Source organism: Gigantopelta aegis, chromosome 4 (assembly GCF_016097555.1).
Source record: "Gigantopelta aegis isolate Gae_Host chromosome 4, Gae_host_genome, whole genome shotgun sequence".
NCBI lineage: Eukaryota > Metazoa > Mollusca > Gastropoda > Neomphalida > Peltospiridae > Gigantopelta > Gigantopelta aegis.
Window position 1 is genome coordinate 103,031,227 of NC_054702.1, and position 6,000 is coordinate 103,037,226.

The window sequence follows — 6,000 nt, forward strand, 5'->3', positions numbered from 1 at the left end:
TATATATATATATATATATATATATATATATAACGATTATATATTTATTTATATATATATATATTCTTCAAAAAAAGTAGGGGAACCTGAAATATTAATGTTAATATCAACTATTGACCAAACATACGTTTTGACCACAGACATCCTAGTAAAGAACGTTCAGGTTTGTTTATCAACACACCGAAACACATTCCATTGTTTGCACCTGCATCACGTAGTTGCCTCGTTCACGTGCGTGGGTTATCATTCTCAATTTTGACAATTTCCAGGAAGGTCGATTAATCACTGTGGAACATTATTTCTGTCAATCGTTTTCATTCTGTTGATCATACAGTTGTTATTGTTTTTAGCAAGGCTGGTAGGGTACTGGTTAAACCAACGCTTGTAAGGCTGGTAGGGTACTGGTTAAACCAACGCTTGTAAGGCTGGTAGGGTACTGGTTAAACCAACGCTTGTAAGACTGGTAGGGTACTGGTTAAACCAACGCTTGTAAGGCTGGTAGGGTACTGGTTAAACCAACGCTTGTAAGACTGGTAGGGTACTGGTTAAACCAACGCTTGTAAGGCTGGTAGGGTACTGGTTAAACCAACGCTTGTAAGGCTGGTAGGGTACTGGTTAAACCAACGCTTGTAAGGCTGGTAGGGTACTGGTTAAACCAACGCTTATAAGGCTGGTAGGGTACTGGTTAAACCAACGCTTGTAAGGCTGGTAGGGTACTGGTTAAACCAACGCTTGTAAGGCTGGTAGGGTACTGGTTAAACCAACACTTGTCAGTCCTGGTAGGGTACTCAACACTGGCAAGGCTGGTAGGGTACTGGTTAAACCAACACTTATAAGGCTGGTAGGGTACTGGTTAAACCAACGCTTGTAAGGCTGGTAGGGTACTGGTTAAACCAACGCTTGTAAGGCTGGTAGGGTACTGGTTAAACCAACGCTTGTAAGGCTGGTAGGGTACTGGTTAAACCAACGCTTATAAGGCTGGTAGGGTACTGGTTAAACCAACGCTTGTAAGACTGGTAGGGTACTGGTTAAACCAACGCTTATAAGGCTGGTAGGGTACTGGTTAAACCAACGCTTGTAAGACTTGTAGGGTACTGGTTAAACCAATACTTGCAAGGCTGGTAGGGTACTGGTTAAACCAACGCTTGTAAGGCTGGTAGGGTACTGGTTAAACCAACACTTGTCAGTCCTGGTAGGGTACTCAAAACTGGCAAGGCTGGTAGGGTACTGGTTAAACCAACACTTATAAGGCTGGTAGGGTACTGGTTAAACCAACACTTGTCAGTCCTGGTAGGGTACTGGTTAAACCAACACTTGTAAGGCTGGTAGAGTACTGGTTAAACCAACACTTGCAAGGCTGGTAGGGTACTGGTTAAACCAACACTTGTAAGGCTGGTAGGGTACTGGTTAAACCAACACTTGTCAGTCCTGGTAGGGTACTGGTTAAACCAACACTTGTAAGGCTGGTAGGGTACTGGTTAAACCAACACTTGTCAGTCCTGGTAGGGTACTGGTTAAACCAACACTTATAACGCTGGTAGGGTACTTGTTAAACCAACACTTGTAAGGCTGGTGTGAGTGTGTGTGTGTGTGTTGTATGTATGTCAGGTTTGACTAGTGCATACAAAGATATAAACGCACGGGCACAGAGGATAAAAATCCTTGTTGGGACTTTTAGCCTGCACGTTGGGTAATTACTAGACCGTGTTGGTGCTAAGGTCGCGCAATTCAAAACAGCACTGTCCTAGTTTGTGACCGTAACTTAGAAAAATACAAACGTAAACAACAATGGTTACCAAATAACAGTTTAGCCGTCAGTGATGTTGCTAGCAAACTCCCAGTACACTGTTATGCATGGCTTCATGTCGGTTTTGTCAATTGTGTATCTAGGACGCGATTGTTTACATTTTACGCCATAGAAATAGTGTATATCTAACAAACGACTGATAGACTGCCGGCAAACGGTCAACAAATGAATGAATGAATGAATTAATGTTCAGATTAATGGATCGTATATGGTCATTATATGATAACACACGATGTTAGAGCTTAAGTCTTTTATTTCGTTTGTCCCGATCTGTAAATGATATGACGACCTGAAAGGTGCTTTGGGGCGTATTATCTCCTCAAGGAACAAGTCATTGTCATACGAACAAACCTGCAGTATACAGTAATAGAACCGATTTCCGCCAAGGGCGGTTGCAGGGTGCAGGGCTTCGAATGTATTATAGTAGAGTCGTTAAACAAAACAAAACAAAACATTAGCTTTAACTTCCAAAAACCTCCATCCTCAAGAAAACGACAACTTATATACCAAAGATGTCAAAGCACATTTAAACGATGCCTGTCTGGTATTCAGTAGGAGTGGTCAGTGTGACAGTGACGGGTTTCTTCTTGCACATTCCAGACGGTGTCACAATAACTGCATCTTAGGATTAAAAAAACCTTTTTTGGGGAAACACGACCCTACCTAGAAAAAAAGGCCGACTCTGATTGTTTTTTTAAATGCATTTTTGTTTTTTGTTCATAGGTGAAAAGAGTGTAATGTACATAACATTTTATCTGGACCCGTAGGGTTGAAGGTAGTAAGCAAAACATTTAAAAGGCCGACCTACATTACTTTTATTTTCGGCACGTTCCTCAACTTTAAATATGCCGAAATTGATTTGAATAAATATATCTTTCTTTCGTTTTAATACGACAAAAATATCGGATTAAAGAGACTATCATGTGTGTCATTGTAAGATGTTTCCAACTACAAAGCACTGTTAACGATTATAATTTTATTTATATATATATATATATATATATATATATATATATATATATATATATATATATACTTAACTCCAAAAGAAACGCGAAAATTTTAAAATATTAAAAAACCCACATTTGAATAAACTATGTACAAATCGATTAAGTTGACCAATAGCCATCTTGTCAGCGTATCCAATTCCACATAACGCATGAAAAAAACGAGTACAGTGTGACGTCACGCACGTGCTGAAATTGACGACCAAAATCGATCTGGAATGCAAAACGGGTGGATCATGAAAGATGCGAATTGCACGTGAAACACTACCAGGCCTGGGTATAAAAGAAACGCCAGACAGCAATGTTCAACTCATTTTACGAGTAGCGATACAACGATGCCACGACTTAACGTTGATTCCAGACATAGAGATTTGGGGAATTTGGAGGCCGGAATGGATGCCAGGCAGGTTGCACGTGCTTTCGGTGTCCATGTCTCGACAATCTACCGTCTCATAGACCGATTTCTACAGAACAACAACGTCGTCGACCGTCCACGTAGCGGCCGTCCCAGAGTGACGTCACAGCGCCAGGACCGTTACATCGTCCGAACTCACATGCGTGATCGGTTCGTACCAGCCACCACAACAGCCCGGCAGACAGTGGGAACCCACAACCGCCCCGTTTCCTACACCACGGTACGACGTCGTCTGATCGCCATCCATCTGAACTGTCGTCGACCGTACATTGGACAACGTCTCACACAGCGACACCGCCTTGCACGACACAACTGGGCTGTTCTGCATCGACAGTGGCGGAACCGACAGTGGCAGAACATCGTCTTCTCCGACGAAAGCCGCTACTGCTTAGATAGGGCCGACGGTCGTATGAGGGTGTGGAGGCGTCGAGGTGAGCGCTTCACAGATGCGTGTGTTATGGAGAGAGACCGTTGGGGAGGGCCTTCCGTCATGCTGTGGGGTGCCATATCCTGGGGACGTCGTGTACAACCTGTCAACTTCGACAACAACGGCCGAGGACGCGGCAGGGGCGTCACAGCACAGCGCTACATCAACGAAGTGCTCACGCCTGTGGTGGTGCCTTTTTTCGCGGGTCACCGTCAGATGGTTTACCAGCACGACAACGCCAGGCCACACACGGCACGGGCCACCCAGGCATTCCTGGCACAGCACAACATCATCACAATGGACTGGCCAGCTTTAAGCCCGGATCTGAACCCCATCGAGCACTTGTGGGACGAGGTTCAGCGCATGATGAACCAACGCCCTGCTCCCGTGGTGACACAGCAGCAGCTCCGCCAGGCCGTCGTGGACACCTACAACAACATGCCCAGGGCCTTCATCAGGAACCTCTTCCTCTCCATGGGTAGGAGGTGTGCGGCGGTCATGGCCAGCAATGGCGGACACACCCGCTATTAGTGGACATGTTTGAGTGGCATGTGACGCCATTGAAGAAGCGCCATGGCCTTGACATTTCAAATGACAATGCGACCTCGATTTTTAACATGTCAATAACATGAAATCTCATCTTTACGAATTGTTTAAGTTTTTCATAGAAACGATTATTTTAAGAACTTTGGGACGTATTTCAATGAGTGCACTCAAAACCTCCAATCTACGTATTCGCGTTTCTTTTGGAGTTAAGTATATATATATTCTTCAAAAAAAGTAGGGGAACCTGAAATATTAATGTTAATATCAACTATTGACCAAACATACGTTTTGACCACAGACATCCTAGTAAAGAACGTTCAGGTCTGTTTATCAACACACCGAAACACATTCCATTGTTTGCACCTGCATCACGCAGTTGCCTCGTTCACGTGCGTGGGTTATCATTCTCAATTTTGACAATTTCCAGGAAGGTCGATTAATCACTGTGGAACATTATTTCTGTCAATCTTTTTCATTCTGTTGATCATACAGTTGTTATTGTTTTTAGCAATTGTAAATTCTGATTAGAGTTACATGTATGTATATATATATAATGCAGTTTTGGTGGGTCAGGATATGCTTACGTTTCGCGGACACCTGATATTATCACTGTTTTACCAGTAACTTATGAGTGCATGCCATCACAACTGTATATATTCCATTGAGCTTTAGTTCATGTTCAAATTTGGGTTTTCTAAGCTAGTCTTGGGAGTGGCAGTCCTCCTACAGGCGATGCAGGAGGGATTAGAATTCCTGTTACAGATCTCTTAGGGGAGTGTCGGTCCTACTAAGGACGAATAACGTCTTTTCCCCACTAAAAGCAAATTAAGTAATGAATTGTACATGTAACCATTTGCTGAACACTGGATATGCAGTGAACCCCATCACCTCCACCATCCACCCACTCGCCTTGAATTCGCGCATGTGACATAAAAAAAGGTTCCTACAGATGGAGTGGCGTTAATCTCTTGAGTATCTTTTAGATTAGTTTTACTTGCATGACTTTTGTAAGAAGAAATGTGATTTCTATAACTAATGTGTTATTTTATTTTTATTTTTATTTTTTATTGTTTTACTTCTTTTTTACGTTCTTAGGGTTCTTAACAGAACAAAACTTGCGACAAATTGATAATCTGGCAACCTAGTATTTATTTACTACACAGAGGCGGATCTAGGGGGCCACAGGGGCCCGCCCCCACCCCCCTAAATTTTGCGATAGTTATAATTTTATTATATATTAATTTAATTTGTTTTTACGATCCCCCTCCAAACCTCCCCCAAATTCCCTTGGCATTCTACCTCATGTCACTGAAGTTTATTGGAATTTAGTGCTTGTTTATATCGATAAAACAAACGTGTCCCATTCCCAGAAAAGGTATCCTTTAGTAACATGTTGTTGCAATGCGTTTGTTGAGAAATGTGGCTTCATTTTGTAATGATAAAAATATAATTTCATTGTTTACCTGTGTGTCGATTTCTCTCATCATTTAAATCAATTATTTATGTATTTACCGAGAGTTCAATGCTAGGTTTACGTATGGTTGTTAGTGGCGTTCCCCGCGTGTTCTGTTTACTACTGTGTGTACCTGTAGCAACGTTAAACACCTATGGGCCTAGGTAAACACTAAATTTTTAATGCAATTAATAAAAAAAGATGGGCCTAATTTATATTATGTTGGTATTATTAGAAATATGGATGGAGGGAATGTTGCTTAGTGGAAGAGCGCTAAGTAAGTGAGTATTAACTCCGCTATGACGTCTGTCAGCGGAGCATTTTGAGGGGCAGGGACGTAGCCCA